General features: G+C 48.5%; 1 protein-coding gene and 1 long non-coding RNA gene across 5 annotated transcripts in view; one reads left to right on the top strand and one right to left on the bottom strand.

Annotated features, from left to right (window-relative positions):
- LOC126522397 (prestin-like) overlaps positions 1-21,042 on the top strand; it is a 294,487-nt gene that overhangs the window by 186,885 nt on the left and 86,560 nt on the right. The gene's annotated exons all lie outside the window — the stretch shown is intronic.
- Positions 5,804-8,570, bottom strand: LOC129382449 (uncharacterized). Its single transcript, XR_008610518.1, has 2 exons — positions 6,629-8,570; positions 5,804-5,916 (listed from the first exon to the last, which is right to left on the bottom strand). It is a non-coding gene; the product is annotated as an uncharacterized lncRNA (long non-coding RNA).

The raw sequence follows: 21,042 nt of genomic DNA, 5'->3' as shown, positions 1-21,042 counted from the left end.
GGGTCACCGATCCCTCTGGTTTTAAGCTGCCCCTTTGTACCCCGGGCATGGCCATTGACGCCCTAACGACGCTTTACCCGTGGTCCGTCCCAGCAGGGCGCCCCCGTCCGCGCTTCCGGGCCAAAAGGGCCCCCAACGTCACACCCTTTCCTACGTTTCACGACCGCACGCGCGACAGGTTAAGATGTCCCGAGGTGTCGGCGCGGGCTATACCTGCCGCCAAAGAGCGCCCCCGACTCATTACCGAAGCGCCCGGCTGGTTTCACTCTCGGCAAAGCCCGAAAATGGCGACCTCCCACAATTCTGGGGCGAAATTGCCTCTCAGCGTCCATGCCGTTTGTCAACATCCTTTACAATGACCGTGTCGCTTAGCGCGTTGCGATTAGTGATTGTTCTTGAAAGGCCTGATACCGCCGGCTGTGATTGATGAGATGAGGAGAATGCCTGAAGCGTTTCGCTCCGCGCGTTTAGCCAGCGGTAGAGAGTTGCATCGCTGAGTTTGACCTTGTGAAACCAAGATGACAAACAACTTTCGTAACAACGGAAGCTCGTGGGCTCTCAACGGTCTCTAGCTCTAATCCAGTCGCGACATGCTTCCATCTCCACTGAAAGTCGCAATATCTAGCTTCTAGGATGCTTAGGAATTCGTGGTGTTTGACTGACTACCTCCAGAAAGTTCCGACAATCAACGCCTAGTACAACCTTGGCGTTTTGTAAAAGGTGGAAGCCACCATTTCGAAGGAATGATCTTGCATAGCTTTTGTACTAAAAATACTCGACGAAAGTGCGGATCCGCGCTAGTTAAGCTACCACGTAGGTCAGCGGCGGTTAGTAAGATGATTCATTTAATGTTCGGCCCTATGACTTCAGAAATTATTGAGCCTATTACACCGTATTTTTTTATCAGTTTCAAACATACTAAGATTGCACCGCTTGGGCCTTATTTTGTTCCCGAACGATAACCGTGATCTATCTCGCGTGCCTGTCCTTTTTTAATGCTACGCGCCCGGTCCTGCCAAGTCAAGAAGGGCTTGCGCGTGATGACCGTGACGTAGTATTCTTTGCGGGGAAATAGCGAGCGCCGAGTTTACAAGAAAGGAAACGCAATTAACACAGATGAAGATTATTGGTATAGGACAGATACGAGCCCAAGGGGTGTAAAATTTTCGTTTATAGTGAAACAATTCAAAATTTCTAAGTGCAGAAAATAATCAATTTGCAAACTCACATAACCGTTTGAAGCCAAAAAATATGAAGATTAGCCAAATCTGTGTACTGTAATCATCATGGTGGAAGGAAACAACGGAGCAGATGCCCTGCCTCCTCCGTGTGCTAGGAGAAAAGTGCGGAGGAGGTCGCGTGGTACTTTTCGCTGTAGCGGCCATTTGGTCGGCGAACAATGGCGGTTTTGTTACGGCTGTGTGTGTGCGTGCGTGTGCCGCCCCGTAGGTCTCGTATCGTGGCCAAGGCGTCGTGTGTGCAGTATTGCGTTAGTCTCCGTGTTTTGTTCTACCGTGCTCACCCGGCTGTTGTTGTGACGAGGTGGGACATGGAAGAAGTACAAAGCGTGAAACGAGCGCGCATGCAGCGCCGTACGCCACGTACCACGCCACGGACGAAGGACGATCGGGAAATATATGTCTCGGACTTCGTTGTATTCGTGCTAACGTGTTATCACAGTCTGAAACAGCTGTGCTTTAGAATATGTACGGTAAACGCCTTGCAGGTCCGTGACAGCTGTGCAGTGTTCTTCCTTTAAACAGCGGACGATGCATTTGTGGCACGTAATGCAGCCATGTGCATAGAGAGGAAAGAAGCTGATGCTGTGAGTAATGAAAGGAGAGAGAGCGAGAGAGAGAAAGTAAAATTTATAGAAAAGAGCACACGTGCGTAGGTAGCTCTTCGCGCTGTGCAGTGGGTGGTCCCCTCAGTCCAGGGGTCCGGTGGCCTTAGCTGCCCTTCTCGCTCGGTTGACCAGGTTGAGCTGTCCATCGAGTCGGAGCTGGAAAGAGTTGCCTCCCATTGCCGTGTGGTGGGGTGTGTTACGGGCGTGAGCTGTGGTGTGTTTGCGCAAGCCCATAATACCACGTGGTAAATCGTTGCGCATTGATCACAGTGTGGGCATTTAGAGGAATACAGCGCAGGGTGTATGGCGTGATAGAGACTCAAATGTGGATCATCACCATCATCAACAACCTATTTTAAGTCCGCTGCAGGACGAAGGCGTCTCTCTCCGACCTCAAATTACCCCTGTGCTGAGCCAACCGATTCTAACCTGCGACCACGAATTTCCTCATTTCATCGCTCCACCTAGTCTTCTGTCGTCCTCGATTGCGTTTCCCTTCTCTTGGTACCCATTCTGTAACCCTAATGGTCCAACGGTTATCTAACCTGTGTATTACATCGACCTGCCCAGCTCCATTTTTTTTCTCTTGATGTCAATTAGAATATCGTCTATACCCGTTTGCTCTCTGATCCAAACGCTCTCTTTCTGTATCTTAACGTTATGCCTAGCAATCTTCGTTCCATCGCTCTTTGCGTGGTCCTTAACTTGTTCTCAAGCTTCTTTGTCAGTCTCCAAGTCTCTGCCCCATATGTCAGCACTGGTAAAATGCACTGATTGTACACTTCCTTTTCAATGATAATGATAAGCTTCCAGTCAGGAGCTGGCAATATCTGCCATATGCGATCCAACCCATTCTTATTCTTCTGTGAATTTACTTCTCATGATCAGGGTTCCCTGTGATTAACTGACCTAGGTAAACGTACTCCTTCACAGACTCTAGAGGCCGACTGGCGATCCTGAACTCTTGTTCCTTTGCCTGACTATTTATCATTATCTTTGTCTTCTGCATATTAATCTTCAATCCCACTATTACACTCTTTCTGTTAAGGTCCTCAATCATTTGTTCTAACTCGTCTGCATTGTTGCTGAATATAAAAATGCCAACCGCAAAGCGAAGGTTGCTGAGATATTCCCCGTCGATCTTTACTCCTAAGCCTTCCCAGTTAATAGCTGAATACTAGCTTGAATAATACTAGCTTGAATACTTCTTCCAAGCACGCAGTAAATAGCATTTGAGAGATTGTGTCTCCCTGTCTGACCCCTTTTTTATAGGTATCTTCCTGCTTTATTTTTGTAGAATTAAGGTAGCTGTAGGACCTCTGCAGATATTTTCCAAGGTATTTACGTAAACGTTCTGTACTCCTTGATTACGTAATGCCGCTATGACTGTTGGTATCTCTCTGAATCAAATGCCTTTTCGTAATCTACGAAAGCCATATAGAGAGGCTTATTAGAATCTGCCAATTTCTCTATTACCTGATTAATGACATGGATGTGATCCATTGTAGAGTATTCCTTCCTGAAGCCAGCCTGTCCCCTTGGTTAACTAAAGTCCAGTGTTGCCCTTATCCTATCGGAGATTATTTTGGTAAATATTTTATATAATACAGGGAGTAAGCTAATGGGCCTATAATTTTTCAATACTTTAATGTCTCCCTTTTTGTGGATTAGTGTAGTGTTTGCATTCTTCCAATTTTCTGGGACCCTTGCAGTCTTAGACACTTCATGCAAAGAGCTGCCAGTTTTCCAAGCATTTTTTTCTCCTCCATCTTTGATTAAATCGACTGTTATTCCACCTTCTCCTGCTTCAACAAGACACTCCCTCACCAGAACTCTTTGAGGAATAATCAGACATTGTTTGGGATATCATTGGCCTTAGTGAGATTAGAATAACTGGTGAGGCTTATACATTGCTGAATAACGGACATGTCCTCTGCTACAGAGGTCTCCTAGATAAGAAGCAATGCGGGGTAGGATTCCTAATCCATTAGGACATAGCGGTCAACATTGACGAATTCTACAGCATTAATGAGAGGGTAGCTGTAGTTGTAATCAAGCTTAAGAATAGGTATAAATTAAAGGTAGAACTAGAACAGTAATTGGCTTCCCTTGTGCAGTATTCGACCACCCCCTCCCACATGGCTCACTAAATTACCCAATGGCCCTCAGTCCCCAGCAGCTGCGGAGCGACTGACCAAGGCGGTGGTCAGACCTGGAACGAAGCAGAGGGTGCTAAGAATCACTGGATCCGGACAGGCCGCCAATGGAAACTGACCCTTGCAACGTTTAACATCCGAACCCTCTCGAGTGAGGCTAGCTTAGCAGGACTCGTTGAGGAATAATCAAACATTGTTTGGGATATCATCGGCCTTAGTGAGATTAGAATAATTGGTGAGGCTTATACATTGCTGAATAACGGACATGTCCTCTGCTATAGAGGTCTCCTAAATACGAAGCAATGCGGGGTACGATTCCTAATCCATAAGGACATAGCGGGCAACATTAACGAATTCTACAGCATTAATGAGAGGGTAGCTGTAGTTGTAATTAAGCTTAATAAGAGGTATAGATTAAAGGTAGTACAAGCCTACGCTCTAACATCCAGTCACGATGATGAGGAAGTAGATCAGTTTTATGAAGATGCTGAATTAGCGATGAGAAAAGTGCAAACACGGTATACTATAGCAATGGGCGACTTCAATGCAAAAGAGGGGAAAAGGCAGGCTGGAGAACAAGCAATTGGCAACAATGACGTCGATTCCAGGAACGCTAGAGGAGAGATGCTGGTACAATTCGCAGAAACGAATAAGCTTCGAATAATGAACACCTTTTTCAAGAAGCGAAGCAACAGAAAGTGGACCTGGAAAAGCCCTAATGGTGAAACAAGAAATGAAATTGACTTCATAGTTTCTGCTGATCCCAGCATAGTGCGGGATGTAGAAGTGACAGGCAGGGTAAAGTGCAGCGATCATAGGTTAGTGAGGGCTAGGATTCACTTCAATTTGAAGAGAGAAAGAGCGAAATTGGTCAAGAAGAAACAAGTCAGCCTTGAGGCAGTAAGGGTAAAAGCAGACAAATTCAGGCTGGTGCTTGCAAACAAATATGCAGCCCTAGAACAGAGAGATGGTGATGACATAGAGCTAATGAATGAAACCGAAACTAGGTTGGCTTCAGAGGCAACAATTGAAGTGGGAAGTCAGGCACCAAGGCAGCCAATAGGCAAACTCTCCCAAGTAACAAAGGACCTAATAAAGAAACAACAAAAAATGAAAGTGTCCAACTCAAGAGATAAGATAGAATTCGCGGAACTGTCAAAACTGATCAATAACGCGAAAATAAGTGATGTTCGAAAATATAATGTGAGAAAGACTGAAGAAGCCGTAAAAAATGGACGCAGCCTGAAATCAGTGAGAAAAAACTTGGCATACGACAAACCAAGATGTATGCACTAAAAAATTATCAGGGAACTATCATCAGCAATCTCGAAGATATAGTAAAACAGCGGAAGAATTCTATACTGACCTGTACAGTACCCAGAGGAGTCAGGATGCCTCAATTACAGACAGTAATGAACAGGATACAGAAACTCCTCCTGTGACTAGCGATGAGGTCAGAATGGCCCTGCAAGACATGAAACGAGGAAGAGCGGCAGGAGAAGATGGAGGAAATGTTTTGAAGGGTGTTTAAAGAAATGTTCACACACGTGTGATGGAGCACATTTTGGGTGCCGAAAACAGACGAATAATGATCGTCGCAAGAGAACTATCGTGCCTGCAGTTATGTCAGGGTTAAGCTGCTGCACGTTTTCAATATATGCGGTACAGAGACGTAGATTTAAACGCATTTCAATTGTTCACATGCGCACATTTTATGCAAAGCTTACTTTTATGATTCATACCGCAAGCTTAACAGCTACTTCATAGCAGCAAATCTGCAAGTGGAAAAAGATTCAAGATGCACGAGCTGCTAGATCAAATTTATTCCGTACAAGGGAATGGATGAGCAATGGCTGGTGGCAGCAGGGTTTGAGTGCTGGTTCTTGGAGCCTTGGGGGGCGGAATTCAAAGCCGCTGCAAAGGCAACAAGTTATCAAGAGTAACAACAGGTTATTTTTATTGCACTAATCACATAAGATGGCGAGCTTGCAATGTAATTATTCACACATTACAGACTGTAATATGACAACACATCTTTCTTTATTTCTTCATACTACTCAGGTTAATTTACTATAACACAGCGCTTATTAAACGTACAAAAGTAATTTCACATTCCTCACGTCGACTAACGCTGATCGAACAAGCAACATATTGCGAGCGGTAAATGCTGAAGCTATCACAGCTGTCTCGTCAGCGGGAACGCACGGTGTTTCGCTTACTTCAAAACAATAAACACCAGCACATCAATCGACCTTACATGAAAAATCAAAACGTCGACAAAAAAAAAAAAAAGAGCAGAGTAGAGAAAAGCCATGATGCAGCGGGCAAATTGTATCTGCTAGTATTGACTCTGTTTTGAGCACACTGTTCTGGAGCTGCATAGTCAGAACAATCGTACAAGCAACGCAGCGAATTGGGCGAGTTGGTAAGCTAACATTCTTGGCGTATATGTGCAGTGCGACACAGACGTGTCGTCCTTTCTTTGTACTGCGTCTGTGTCGCGCTGCACTTACACACCAAAAATTGCACAAGTGAACAACCTCTCATGCCAGGCGTACGCATTTCAGCGTGTGCAGGAGTGTTACTTGAGATAAATGCAGCTTTAGTGTAAACAAGCCGAACTCACCTCGGTAAACAAGGCGAACGGACCTCGCATATGCTGATCCCTTTCGGAGCCGGCCGGTCTCGTCCGTCCGCACGGCACCGCGTAAAATGCTTTGCCACCTTCCGTGTGATCTGTGCAGTTTGGTGCGCTGCAACCCGTCATACTGGAATACAAGTGTCAAAATGATGTGCTTCGTAGCACTTCACCAAAGTCATTAACTTAATATCGTCGAATACCGCACCTGCAATCACCCGGAGCCGATCGTTGCTACGCACGCTCGGCGGTCCGCTGATTGCAATTCGATGGCGCTGACGGAAACGAGTCGGCCCGTTTCCGTAAAGTTGGCTTCGCAGCGGCGCAGTTGATCATTTGACGTCATTTTATACCACGTGATAACGTCCGTCGAATAGCGATGCGAGCGGCCTCGGAAACGTTATGCGCAACTCTGCTCCCTGCGGGAGCATATACAGAAACACTAATCACTACGGCACGCGCACGCTCTCGCTGCTAGTCCGGCGTGGTTGCGCACAAGGAGAGAAAGGTAAAAAACATAGGGGAATTTTGCCCCGACAAGATGACGGAGCAACGAAAACTTCCGGCGTCACTGAGCTTCACAAAGGGTGATGTCGTGGTCTCTGCTTCGTTTTTCCTTCCTCCGTGGCTATGTACAAATAATTCTCAGGCTGAATGAACAGCCATCCCGTAGAAGATTGCGCCGGAGTTCCCTCTAGCAATTTTTGTAGGAATGTACGCGTTCTGTAGCGCGGCTTTTTACGATGCGTGCGTTGCCAGTGCGCGTGAAATCTCGGAGGCCATGTCTGGAGCAACGCTTCAGCACGGGCAATTTTCCCTCCTCGACAATGTGTTCTGTTACCCAGCACGTCCATTTACGAGCTACCGCTGTCTTTTTTTTCATTATTGAAATGACAATAAAAGAAAGAGACGTAGTCACGTTATAATGATGACGGCTACTCCTTTTCTCATAGCGGGAACAACACTATAAAGATATTTAGGAAAACCGTCAGACTGTCATACGGTCTGACTGCTACGACACCCACCTTATTTGCCTCATCTCATATCGTAGAATTATCAGCTGTTTCGGACAAAGAAGAAAAATGTCCGAGGAAAGCATTTTCCGATGCATGACGCAATTAATCCACTGTTGATTGGTATTCTGCCACTGCATGTAGGGATGTTTGTTTGTTTGTTTGTTTGTTTGTTTGTTTGTTTGTTTGTTTGTTTGTTTGTTTGTTTGTTTGTTTGGAGGGGCGGCTGAAACTGAATTAGAGGCGGGAAATGGTGCGTGGAAGGGCACGACGACTACGTCGAAAGATGGTGAGGTTTCATCAGTCTTGACAAACTGCTCACCCAGGGTGTTTCAGCATTTTGTACACAAAAGACACAGAGACAGTGTAGACAGACGTAGACGAAGCGCTGTCTAACTACGCTGTCCCTGTATCCTTTGTCAGGTAAATGGTAAAAAAAATGGAATTACCGACATGTCCCAACTTACATTCTTCCATGCATATTTAGGCGGGCGCTAAACATTTCATCCAAACCCTATATGGTACTGCTCACTGACGTAATCACAGCAGCCGTAATTTTCTACAGCTAGCAAGCACCGTTGGAAAGCTGCGAGCTTTTTCGGTACACTTATATCTAACAGTGTTGCGAAAGCAGTGAGTAGACCCACAGTTAAATGTCCTTCGCGATCACATGGGCACTACCTAGAGAACGGTAACAAAATAAAAATGCAAGACGTCTTTCAAATGAACCTTGTGCATCACCGATACTTCGACACTTCGAGCCACCAGAACGTCGCAGGTGGCGACCTTTTGAGCCTTGGTATTTTGTCTTCAGCTCTGTGCGGCTTTGTTCCGTATTTATCGGAGGCCCTTCCAGCCGAGAGGCGACACTTTAAAAGCCGTATAGTCGGCTGCGGCCCCTTTTTTCCCGCGGTTTCAATTCTCCTTCGTCTTTCTTTCTTCCTTTCTTTATTTCCTCAAGGCAATAATTTATCCCTTGAAAGGCAGCGCTCTTATTGCGCTGTTTAGGGATCATCAGGCCAGCAATATTCACGCCCATTTGTTGCTCGAATTTACCGTGTCCTTCTTATAAACATTTCTAGGGCTATTTCATTTTGGAACCACAGCCCGTTACCGTTGAATCATTGGTTGAATAGGTTGAATGCAACAGGGCTCGTGCACCTTGCACTGGGCGCACGTTGAAGAACGTCCAAAGTTAACCCGGAGCTTCCCACTACAGCGTCCCTCGTAATATGCCGTGCAGTATCGAGACGTCAAACCCCAAATTTTAATTTAAAGCATCGTAATGCACCGCCGGTGCAATGGTATACGCGTATCGCGCTGCGATTCCCTCGCAGTAACTGTGCGGTTTTGAGCAAAACCTTTGCAGCAGAGGCCGACCACGACTGTGCAACGTACATCCAAGCCAGTTCGCAGTCCGTAAAAGCCAGCCCCCTGTAGAAGGTTTGTCTGTGAACGCCGATATTAAAATGGACCTGACTTGAAAGCGATTGCGATTGAAAGTGTTTCCGAGAAGAAGCGCGTATGGAACGTAGCTCGCTGTCTCGCCGCCGACGCGGCGCAATCCGGGCTCTAAAAATAAGGACAAAAGGAATGCGTGAAGCATTTCGGTTCAGGTATATATATCCGGGTATGAGATAAATCCAAAATTGCTCAGCGCGCGCAAAGTGCTCACCGCCCAAAGCGCCGGCACATGAGGTCTCGCAAAAAATGTCCTCGGGTCTCCAAATGTCAGCCTCCTTGCACGCGACGCACCGGCCGTGGCCTCTCATGAGTATCGTGAATAAATAAATAAACACAGTCGCCACCAATAACTTGTAATAACTTTAGCGTCGGCTCTGTGCACACTTTACCGCGGCTTTTCTAACGTTGTAATGTCCCACTGCGTTTTCATCTCCGTATATAGGCTACAGTAAGCCTCATTATGCACTCTTTTTACCCAAAGAAGATTTAATTTTTCTGAAAGTGGTGCGGTGGGGATAAAACACCTTTTTCGCCCGCTTGTAGTTAGCAACGTCAGACGTCGTTAAATGCGTGATTATCTCCCGCTGTTGTTGTCGAGTAACGAACAATAACTTTTCGCTCGGTGCGTTATGCCATGCTATACCTTGCAGTTGCGCAATCGAAGCCGGTCAGTGTTTCAAGTCAGGTCCACTCTGTTCGTCACTGTTTTACTTCCGGTTGTCGTCAGAAAAAGCGGCGAAGCCGCGGCATTCGTGACGTTCTCTGTCGAGGCGCAAGACAAGTGGCCTGACTGTACGACTAAAAAAGTATATTGCTTGTAACACAGGTGGACTTTGGTATATGCAGCGCAGATGGAGCACCGTCGCTCGATCTCACAGAAGTCAGCGCACTCCATAAACGACGCACAGAAAAAAAAAAAAAAAAAGTTGCACCATCTTTGCGATTGCTTCATTCGTTGACGTCGAGGACTTTTCTGACGTAAACACGTCAGACACGTTGACTTCTGTAGAGCTGCACATTTCTATTTTTACCGGTATAGGCGACGCTCTTTATCGTATATAAATGACGGCAAGGGGCGGTGTGTTAACAAAATTTGCAGGCCACATATAGGTTTACGTGACTTCAGCTCTGGGCCTCGTTTTATACACTTCTGTGACCTGATACGCGGCCTGACGGTTGCATATTGTGGGCCTCTGTAAACGGTACTTCGATTGATGGGAACTTTAGGCATCGTCATATTTTTATGCCTTGCGGCATTAGTTATGGGAAATCAGCATTACCGAAACAAAGAGGGCCGCTTACTGATAAATGTCGGAAGATATAAACTATTTTACTGAGATGAAAATAAACATAGTAGTTCTTGGCCGCTTTTAATTTTGCGATTGCTATTCCTTTTCATTTGGTGAATGTTGTAATAACAATAAAAAACAGAAGAAAAAGCTATAAATTGTTTACTACCTAAATGATATGCTGCGATGCAAGTGCGGAATTCTTTCACAAAACGTCGCAATTAAGTATTATGAGATAGCTAGAGCAGCAGGTTTTAGTAAGGCGCACAAATAAGGCGTTTGTAGGCTGCACTCGGTGCTGCAAAGTCAGTATGAACTTCTTATACACCTGTGTACCCCATCGAGGTTACCGTGTTTGTAGAGTCCTTCGGTACTACAGCCGTTGAAGCTGGGCGACACTATTCCGCGCGTGCTTGTCGCAAATTCATCTATGCATACAGTGTACCTGTATCGCCTGTACATTGCGCACCCTGGCCGTGTAAGAATCCCTCTACAGAGCAGCCTAACTACGAGCGATGTGGCGGCCCTCCTTATGCATCCAGTTCATGTTTATCGCGCGTCAGCCGCACCGTGTCGGCGATCGAAAGGCGTAACGTGGCAGGATGCACGCAACCCAGTGGAACGCGTGATACACGGCTGCCCCTCTTTGGCAGCGTTATTTATCCGCCTTACGCTGTCGTCTCTGTATCATGGCAGAGATGCAGTGTAAACCGCACTGCGTATATGCTGTTGGCCGAGCCACTGTTCTGCGGCTCAGCCGGTCATCCTCTCGGGCGAGATTCTCCGTTTGGTACAGAAAAAGTGCGCTCGGAAACGGCTGGACCACGGGGTCTAGACCACGGTGATTGCGCGCATTGCAAAGCTAAACCGTACACGTTTCGCTCGGTTGTCGGAAAAGTGGCTCTATAGCGGATTTCACTAACAAACACTTTGTAGGCGTTACATTTGGCATGTAGCATGTATCTAGCGTGTAAATGTAACGTTCTTGATGTAGCACGATATCACAAAACTTGCATGTGTCTTGCTAAGCAACATCAGCGAGCTTTGCGTCAGTCCAGTGGCCATATCTCTTTTAGAGCAGGCGTTGAACCCCAGACGGAGGCCCTTGAAGAAATGTACGAGGAACTCCAGCAGACATTCACGTAGGAAGCTATGCTGCATGCCGGATACGATCTTTGCAAGAGGCCCCCTGGACTCAGTTTTGGGGCCTTTCTCCGGCGAGGACCCGGGCGCAGTGTCTCAGTGGCATGGAGTTGGACTTCTGACCGCAAGAAAGCGCGCGGGTTCCATTCTGGGCCACGGAGGCCGCATTCCACTTGGGAGCTAAATGCAAAAAAGCGCTCGTGCATACCTTGCACGGGGTGCCGCCAGCCAGATGCGCTGAACGCAACTGTTGGCGCGCTTGAAAATATGTGACTTGTATGTAATATATGTAATATATGAAACGTGCTGTCGTCTGTGAATATTTTCCGAGGCCACCGCCGGCAGTACTGCAGCGGACGATGGTATCGCGCGCATTGAGGAAAGGTTGCTCATGAGAAGGTTCGCGAATTCCGTTGTGAAAGAGGGCCTGCTGCCTGTCAAGTTGAATGAGTTCATATCCGGAACAATTGTTGCAGTCTCGTGGTACGAACAAGGGGAGACGTGCGAGACACGGGCGCAAGTATAGAACGATAACGCGTCCTTCTCGTTTCTACTATAGTGTCGGTGTTTGCACGCCGGCCTTTCCTTAACATGAAATAGGTATACCAAATTCCTCAACTCTCAGTCATTCTAAGCCAAAGTCGGCTGATGTCCTTTCTTTTTGTTTTTATTAAAGCAAACAGCTTCCTTTGGCTCCTTCGCCCGTTTTGGGGGTTCAGTTGTTTGTGGTCGGTGATTGATGGCCGCCAGTTTGTGGGTGTTGGTTCGTGGTCGTTGGTTGGTGGTCGGACCTTCACCGTCGAAACAAAGGGCGCGCTGGTCTCGCGCAACAAGGTTGTGAGGAGTATATCGGGTTAAAGAAAAAACACCTTCAACGCGAACATAGTTCACACAAGCTTATGAGTTCTAGACGTGGCATTCGCCGCGGCGAGAGAAATGTTCCGTTAAATTTCAGTAAACATCCGGCGCAGTTGCGGATGTTGTGAAAACAGGCAATCGTTGATCATGCCAAGGTATAGAACTTCGCTCTGTTGTAGACATGCCTTCGCAACATCGTCTGCGTGTAATAGCCTGGCCTGTTAGCACATGTCATAGCGCGGTATAGCTTTTAGGGGCTTCTGAAGATGCCGTGGTGGAGCGCTATATAGGGAAAGCCAGGCTTCTTCCTCACATGCCGCTCTCTCCTCCTCTGGCGGCTGCGGGAGAGGGCTACGGCGCCGCTGCAGCTGTGCTGGTTAACGGCTCTGTTCTCCGCGGAATTGCACAATGAAACACTACGTAGATGTCCTCTCTGCAACAAATATGCGCTCTCAAGCGCATCATTCCTTTGACGAAGTGAATAGCTCTTTAAGCCTTCAGCTATTCGCTTGTTGACAATCTTCGTCGATGGTCTATCCACAGTCTTCTGCGATTTTATACTTATTTGAATATTGTATCTGTTTGGTGGTTGGGAACCTTCAATGAGCTTGAGGCCTATGAAAGGACGGCGCAAAGTAGCGCGTGCCTCGTACCGTGGTACTGCAAATTGACTTCCTGTATGTAGGAAACCGAGTCTTCGAAAGCAGCCAGTCTCGGTGAGATAATGAGCACGGCGACTGACGGGTATAATCTTCCAGCTCGAGCGTTTAAATCGGTCATTCAGCTTCACGAGACGGCAATCCTTTCGCATTTGAAAGAGATCCATGCAAAACGGTGGGAAGATAAGTTCTTTGCAAGCCGAGCCCTACCTAAAATTACAGTCAGCCACAAATGTTTATGGGAAGCGAGTTCCTCGACAGATGTGACTATCTGCATATCTGCAGATATGCAGGTAGTCACATCTGTCGAGGAACTCGCATTCCATAAACATTTGTGGCCGACTGTAATTTTAGGGCGTGGCTTATCTTGTGGTCGCCTACTACACTGCACCACAGGCGACCACAAACTTCTCCCCATTCTTCCTCTTGTATGGCCGCGAACCTTCGACTACCCTCTTCCGTACAGACCCGACTCATGCGAATGTACGCCCATCTCTGAAGCTGCTCGCCGCGCAGAGGAATGCCGTCAGCTCGCCCGTTCCTTTAGAGCCGCCGACCAATGGCAACAAAAGTCTCGACGTGACGATGATCATCCGCACTGTCACTTTCTTACGGACTCTCATGTGTGGCTTTGGGTTCCCGCCGTTCCTGCTGGACTCTCATACAAGCTTGTATCCAAGTATCAAGGACCCTACCGTATTGTAGCGCAGACATCGCCTGGGAACTATATTGTCGAGCCTGTCACGCCACCTACGGACCAACGCTGTCGCGGTCGTGAAACCGTCCACGTACAACGCCTGAAGCCGTATTACGACCCCATGATTCTGTGTTCACCGTGAGTTGCCAGGATGGCTCCTTTTCCTATGGGGGGCGATTGCAGTGAAGAGGAATGCCCAGTGCTGCAGACACGTCACCAGTCATCCGGGAGGCGCGAGCTCGAGATTGCCTGAGCTGCTCTGGTTAAGACGCGCTGGCTGCTGCTCTCTTGGACCGTATTCATATTAGAAAATAAATAAATATGTCGCGAAAATTGCCACACAATCTTCTAACCTGTGCCGAAGCTCCGGGGGAGTTCAGTTTTGTTCGTAAGTAAATCATGGTGAAAATGTGTATATGCCATATTCCACGGAGGACGGGAATAAACTAGGAGGAAACATTGCGTCACGTAACCAGCCTTGGCAAGCCAACTCTCCGTGCCAAGTGGGCACGGCACTTGGCTTCTGAGAGGCAGTGTATATTGTCCGAGAATGTTTGGTTCCCGTTAGTTTTTAATCGGCGCGCAATCGTTCGGCTCTGTCCGCAGAGCAAGAGAATTCAGGATAAATCACACCGGCGAGTTGATGGGGTCGCGCGACGGTTTGCGACCGGTGCTCACGCCGGTAAGGCCGGCTGAGCTCGACCTTCAAGTCGCATTCCCGGAGACTGTCGTTCTCGGCGTGAACTCTACAGGGATCTACGCAGTTCGCGCGCAATTCGCCGGCTTCGCATTCCGGCAGCAGCCACGGATTTTGATTCGAGCGAAGAGGAAGACGCCGTCGCTGCGCTGACGTGCTCTGCCGTGGCGTCAGCTGTGGCATCGCGGAAGCCTGCTAGGGCGTTAGGCCGTGTTTCCGTTCGCGATAAGTGGCCGGCCACGCAAGCTGCCTGCTGCCCGAACTCCGCGCGCATGAGGAGGATAATTATCGAGAGCAAGTTGGGACTTCTAGTTCGCCTTGCGTGGGGAATTGGTACATATTTTTTTTTTGTGCATTCCTTTGCCTCTGTTTAAGCTTCCTGCGAATGCAACCGCGTACGTTGGACGCGTTGCTAGAACTGCTGCGCCCGAGCGTCACAAGGCAAGGCACCGGCTACATTCCTGTAATCTGCGATGGTGGCGTGGACTTTTGTGTTTGGTGCGACGCAGGAGGGCGCCACATGAAAACACACGCTAACATAAGCTAGCGGGGCGCCGCTGATTGGTTTAGTATTTTCGCGACCACGTTGGCGCGACCGAACAGCGAGCGACTGACCCAGAATGGTGGCTTTTCGAGAAAACCGACCACTTGCGACCATTTGCGATCAACTTGGTCGCGCCACCGCTGTCAGTCGCCGGTGTGAATGAGCCTTCATATACATACATTGCTTCCCATGGACTTCGTTCGAAGGAGGCTTAACTGTGCTCACAAATTACTGACGTGAAATTACGTCGTCATAAACGCGGTTGTGGTGGCCGTGTGTATACCTTGCGAGTGAGACATGTAACACGGAAAAAAAAAGAACGCAGAAAGAAACGCGACGTTAAGTTGTTTGTGGCGGAGTCGGGTAAGTTTAGCGCGGCCTGCTCCGCGCCTACGTGGTACTCGGAAGCAATGCGCGTCATCTGGCGCCGTGCCACATCGTTCTGTGTAGGGCTCGTTACATTGTTTTTGTCTTTTTATTTGTCGTTCACCTCGCCACCATTACTGCCTTTGCTCTCGCTTACCGTTGTGGGTTTTCTAGATCTGAAACGCGAGGAAGACGGTGCCGACAGATACTCTGTCCCACGTGAAAAGCCCGAAGATCAGACAGGCGCGTCGCCTTGCCATGGATGGATAGTTTTCCTTTGCGAAGCTGCCGCGCGCGATATCCTCATCGGTAATCGCCTTCTTAACGTTAACCTTTCTTTTCTCGGGGTTTCCTTCCTCCGCAGACGCGAGTTGATATGTGAGAAATGACTGTAATCGAGCTTTACTTACCTAGGCCATATGCGTTGTAGTTACTACAGTTGGCGATTAGTCGGATATGTCTCTGATCGTACGTATTCTCGTACGTTTGAGTGTGGCCAACATGATTAGTCTCCCAATGCGTAGCTTCGTCTCAGTTTTGCCGCTGTGGATCATTTCGCTGACAATATTTTCTGTCTTGCCAGTCTACCGAAGGGCAGTCGTGACAGCACGAAGCCGTGCTTTCGTGTAGCCTGTTGTCGTAGCGCGTAGTTCGTCTAAGATCATGGCTTGAATACAGCGTAAAGCGCCGAAGTACGCGACGATAATAGGTCTGTGCGCGGTTAAAGTAAAATGTAGGTTCAAACGCAAACGCTCACTATAGTTACTGAATTTTACTGATCGAAGAACTTGTATAAACATATAAAGGGGTTCTCGAACACGGTATCCCAGGCACGTAGCAATATCGGGGGGGGGGGGGGGGGTAAGACCGAAGATCAATATTTCGAAAAGACATGCATGGTCAAAAAACGTCGGTGCTTTGCGCTGCATTCGCGCCATATGCACGTATTCGTCGCTCGCTTCCAACAAACAATTAGCTACACTATTTGAGTCTTTGAATACTCCTCTCTGTCCGTGTTCGTTCAGTCCACAAGTTCCGTCCTATTCATGAACACTTTCTTCTATCTTCCGCCTCTCACATTCTCATTCCATTTGCCCAATGATGAATAGCAGGTAAGAACATTGACTCAAGCCGACCTGTCAGCTTTTCTATCGTAATAAATATGCCTCTCTCGCTTTGACACTCATTGCACACGCCACTGATGACCCGCTATCAGCGTCCGAGCGCTTAGCGGCGCCACCACCTGGCAGATCGGTTCAATGTCCACATATCAAATTCCGGCACTCTGCGGCTTCGATGTCGCCACAGCTGCGCAAAAGGGACGTTTTCAAACCGCCTCAGCCCTAGGACTGACCGCTTCGTCGTCAATATTTCGACAAGAAACTTCATTTTTTTTCTCTTTCTTGTTTGTTTCCCTGATAGGGGCTTCCACGTTTAACAAAGAAACGATGCATCCTGACAGCGAACAGAAATGTCAGAACGGGTGAAACAGCGACACAGAAGGTAGCCGCTGTCCCGCTCGCTGTCAGCCGTTCCACCGAGGCTCCCGCATGCAATTCGGAGGCCGAGGAACAGAAGCACTGCTGCAGTGGGGGACTCGTCGGCGCAGCGGTTGGCGTTACGCAAGAGCGGAAAATAACCGAACGGATCTGCTCCGGTGGCCGAGCTAGACGCGCGCATAATGTGGAGCGCCAACCGGTAACACCCGCAGGAACAGGCCGGCACTGCGCGCCGGAGCCGTCAATGCGAAGGTGCAGCTCGCGATGGCAGGACCGCCGTCGCCACTCTCGGCCGAGTTCGTCGCCTGAAGTCGGCGGGGCAGTCAGCGCGGTGGGGGACAGGGAAAAAGGAATCCGATCCACCTGCCATACAGCTGTTTCTACGTGTCGCGGCTCCTCTTCGCGTGTACAGTGCCAGAGCGGTGTGCAGCGCTTCGTATCCTCGTATTGACGACACCTTTTTTTTTTTTTTTTTAATCGTCCGTCGCATCGCTCGCTCTGCCGTGTACCATAGGGTGAGTCGCCGATGGTGCGAGATTTATTTTTCCTAATCCGCGTGTTGGGACACGGCGAACGTGCTGGAAATTTTACACTTGTACGTGAACAGCGGGTCGGTACTGGCGGAGCTGTCGCCGAGTTTACTTCCTTGAACGAAGAAAGGATGTCTACAACTACGGAGGAGGAGATTTTAGTCTGCTGCAGTTTTCTTTTTCTTTCTTATTATTTTTTTTTTTTGCTTTTTTTGCGTACTGCACTTGTGTATTCAGTGGAGACGGTGGCAGGTCACGTAATGCGTAGAACAGGTAACAGGTGAACTTCTAGAGCGAGATTGCGTGACACCAGGGAAAGGTAAGCGGAGTGGAGTACAGCAGAAGATTACGTTATGGTATCGATATTAAGCAATTTGTAGGCACAGCGTGGATCAGCGATTCACGGAAGGCATTGAGGAATTGGCGATCGCTCGGAGAGGCGGCTGTTCTGCAGCGGCCGTAAGGTATGTTCGTGATGACCACGACAGTTTCTATTGCCGTCCTCCTGAAGTGGTGTGTCAAGCCCTAAATCAGCATATATGTAAACCTGTATGAAACTAATGAAGCTTTCACGAGGCATGGGTGAACAGGAAGGTTTTATAGTTTCGTTGACAGTGACGCTCCAGCAATAGTCAGACTGCAGCCACGCAGCAGGACGTTCGCGTGAAAGAAAGGTGTTTGGGCATTTCATGGGTATGCCACGGCTTTTTTCCTGCGAACACTGCTCTTCGCAAAACGTCGACGACTATATATGTACCAATGGACTGTAGATAGCCGTACAAGAAACAAGTAGCTCCTTGCTGCCTTGCGGCATTCTTCAACACAGTCTGCCTTGCAGCATACTTCAACGCAGTAGACTTAAGTAATGTCTTTCTTGAAGCTCAGATGTTTTGTCATGACGTGACTAAGTGGCTTTTTGAGGCGCTGTGAGGTTTATGGTGATTAAACTTGGGAAGGCAAATGTAAACGCCAGTTTCCTTCGCCTTCTTGTTCTTTATTGTGGCCCAATACGGCGTACTTCTTTTAGTAGAGCATACAAGTTGGCACCTGGCGTTCGTCAAACAGTTGTCTAAAGTTGGTGTTTAAAAAACGAAAAAAAAAACTGTTTAGCAAACAATTGCTTACGTTAAGCAGAGTGAGGGAGTTCGTTCCCAAATTGTGATGGTGCACTCGCGGTGTAATGGAACATTGTCGTCTTGTGTATATATATATATATATATATATATATATATATATATATATATATATATATATATATATATATATATATATATATATATACACATATATCCCCGCAACATCTTGGTGCAGTCGCGGGGTACATCACGTGCAAATCACTGAACTTTGCAGCGAACGTCATGTGGGCCATTCGACCATGTCGACTGAGAGGCCCGCTGCTTCGGCTTCGGCTGCCACAACACCGATTGTCTTGACCCACCTCCGAGACCTCGCCACCTTCTCCGGCACTGACACTATGGACGTCGAAGACTGGCTAATCGAATGCGAACGAGTGGGCAAGACCAACCGGTGGGACCCGACTATAACGCTGGCTAACATCATCTCTTTTATTACCTCAAGGGAACGGCCAGTGTTTGGTTCGAAAATCACGAGGAGGAATTGATCAATTGGAACACCTGCAAGCAAAAACTGTCCTAACTCTTTGGGAAGCCAGTTGGGCGCCAGCGAGCCCACCAAGAAGGAACTTTTGTGCTGGGCCCAAACTTTACTGAATTGTACGTTGGGTACATTCAAGCTGTATTAGCGCTCTGTGGTTGGGTTGACGACGCCCGAAGCTGACAAAGTGAGTTTCGGGCGACGACGCCTTTAATTTACTCGTGCACAAGGACTGCTCGGCCGTCAACGACATTGCGATAGGGTGAGGACGCTTTGAAGAAGCAAAGAGCCGTCGTGTCTCACAACAATTTGTTCGGCTACCTAATGCCGCCGCTACCTCATCGTGTGAAGACGTCCAGTCGCCTGTTGCCGAAAACTTGCTGCGTCTTGTCCGGTGCGAGATTGATGCTGCGTCTCCGTCGGTTCCTCAGACTTGTTCTATCGGCGAGTCCCGCCCGGCAGTATCTTTTATTCAAGCTGTCGTGCGCGAAGAGCACGACAACGCAAGCATCAGTCCCGTCTGTGCTGTAAGTAGCCCTACGGTCAGCAATTTCTTTCGACATCCCTGCCCACAGTCGACATATCTCGGATACCGTGACCCAAACTTAGTGGCGCACACATGATGACAAGCCAGTGTGCTTTAACTGCAATGGGTTAGGTCATATTTCTCGCCATTGTCGCTATCGTCGGATTTCGTCTCCTGGTCCCGCGTACACTTACAGCGCGGAAGGCAGCCGGTCCTCGCCCTTTCATACCCGCAATGACCCGCCGCACTATGATGTTGCTGCTCCGACTTCACGCTACGACCGCTTTCCGCGTCCCCACAGAACCGGTGTTCTCGCTCACTGATTGCCAGTCGCTCGCCGTCGCCATACCCTCGCCGTCCCTCTTCGGAAAACTGACCAGTGCAGCTCCCTGAGTTGATCCTGCATTGGCCAAAGGACCCGGAAATCATCTGTTGGCCCTCGCCATCCGACAAAATCTTTTGGCCATAGAAGTGGACGGCTTAGCTGTTTCGGCGCCCATAGACAAGGGGGCGCAATTATCGATTATGGACGCTCGCCTTTCTCGTCGTCTCCCCAAGGTTCTGACGCCCGCGGCGTCGCCTTTTATTCGAGTTGCCGACAGCAGTACATCTTGCGTCTTTGGCATGTGTACTGCACCGTGTGAGCTTCGCTAGCCACCAGACCTCAGTTCTGTTCACCGTTCTGCACCAGAGTCCACATGAAGTCATGCTCGGCTGTAACTTCCTGGGTACCTATTCTGCCCTCATCAACTGCTCTTCTGGTCTTCTACAGTTAGAACTCCCGTCTGTGCCCGATGTCACCACCGAGTCACCACCGCGGTTATGTGTCGCCGAGTTTGTTTGCCTTCGATGAGCTACCGCGACGTATGTCACACTGACCTCATATCTCGCGGTTTGTGACGGCGACTACGCGATCTCTCATTTCCCCAGATGCTCTTTTGAGAAGGCGTGCAGCCCTCCCCCATTCCGTTGTCTCTTTCTGTGAACCGGGCTTGTATACCTGTTTTGAACTTCGCACGCGCACCTCAATTGCTTCCCCATGGTATCACGCTGGGCAGCATAACGCCTTTGGACGCACACGACCCTCAGGCCCTCACCAACGGTGCACCACAGTATTCTGGAAGCCCTGATACCATCACTTCATTTGACGCCCGTTCTGAAGCATTGATTACCCCAGACCTTTCGGCTGCTCAGTCTGACGACCTTCGTCGCTTGCTAGCCGCTAACAGCGACGTTTTCGATTTGCTTCGTCCCATCTCTACCAGACAAAATATATGACTCATCGCATTGACACTGGGAATCTGTGTCCCATCCATAGGAGTCATTACCAAGTCTCCGCGATTGAAAGGTGTGTAATCCCAATGGAAGTCGGGAAAATGCTTACCAAGGACATCATAGAACCATATACAAGTCCATAGGCGTCCCCTGTAATGGGTGTGAGAAAAAAAAAAGAACCACACCTAGCGGTTCTGCATCGACTATCGAGATCTAAACAAGATTACT

The sequence above is a fragment of the Dermacentor andersoni genome, chromosome 6 (genome assembly GCF_023375885.2).
Source record: "Dermacentor andersoni chromosome 6, qqDerAnde1_hic_scaffold, whole genome shotgun sequence".
NCBI lineage: Eukaryota > Metazoa > Arthropoda > Arachnida > Ixodida > Ixodidae > Dermacentor > Dermacentor andersoni.
The sequence above is the reverse complement of the archived record's forward strand: the minus strand, read 5'-3'. Positions and strand labels throughout refer to the sequence as shown.